The following is a 1,070-nucleotide window of genomic DNA, read 5'->3' as shown; positions in this document are numbered from 1 at the left end:
CTTATAGATAACCTCTTATCAGTAAAAGAATCTAAGAGCCAGCAGGTTAGAATCATTATTTCAATTTCTAAGTGTGACTTTCTTCCCAGCCTGCCCTTCCATTTAGGGTGCTCATGCTTAGATTATGCTCCAATTTCTAAAGTTTTGTTTATTCTTGCCTAGAGGCTGCCAAACTCCAAGCAGTCATAGAAATGGAACCAGTGACAAATGTGCTAGACTTCTTTTACTAGGATTCACCAGATGGACCTTGTAAACAGCTCATAACTGCTAAACTATATGATACGACTTCTATGCTGGATTCTGAAGTTCCCTGGACCTTCTCCTTATTCTCTTTGCGGGAGGCTATTTACTAATACCTCCTGGTGGAGACCCTTGTTGGCTATATTCATAGCAGTCCTGCTGACCTTATTATTTAGCCCATATATTAACTGTTTCTTTGGCTTTGTCTCCTCCAGACTCAAAGCTATATGGCTACCCAAGATGACAATGCCTGGCACCTATTGAGGGCCTTTAGACAGACTCTGTAGAGTAACTGTAACCACTGATCACAACTATAACCCTCTTCAGCTGGAAGTAGCCAGAACAATCTTTGCCCTTTGCCCCCTCACAGCAGTTAGGGGTCCTTCTTCAGAGGGGGGAATATTGCAGATAGGTAAGTTAGTTAGATATCTTGTTGTCAGGACAGGGCCTCCCTTAAGGTGCCAGCCCACAAGGAGCCAACATGGAGGACAGTGAAGATACATTGACTGAAGGCCAAAATTGTAAAAGAAGAGAAACTACCACACCCATGTAGGATGAATAGCAGTAATCAATTTTCCATTGGGTCTTATAGTTTTGTCCCACTTTGTACCCACCTCACCACATGGCTTTGCTGTATAAAACATCTTTGAAATGTGAGGTGGGTGGGCAACCCACTTTCCGGTCCCCCTTCTGTCTCTCTTAGGCAGAAGCTTTCTTTCTCTCAATAAATTTTTCCTACTCTTAAAAAAAAAAAAAGGATGTTATAAGATTTGAAGGTGCATCCCCTCAAAGAAAAGCATGGGGGAGGAACCTAACAATTAAATTTTAGA

This window comes from Heterocephalus glaber, unplaced genomic scaffold (assembly GCF_053883595.1).
Source record: "Heterocephalus glaber isolate CG9 unplaced genomic scaffold, H.glaber_assembly_v1.0 deba00000901, whole genome shotgun sequence".
In the NCBI taxonomy this organism is placed as follows: Eukaryota; Metazoa; Chordata; class Mammalia; order Rodentia; family Bathyergidae; genus Heterocephalus; species Heterocephalus glaber.
The sequence above is the reverse complement of the archived record's forward strand: the minus strand, read 5'-3'. Positions refer to the sequence as shown.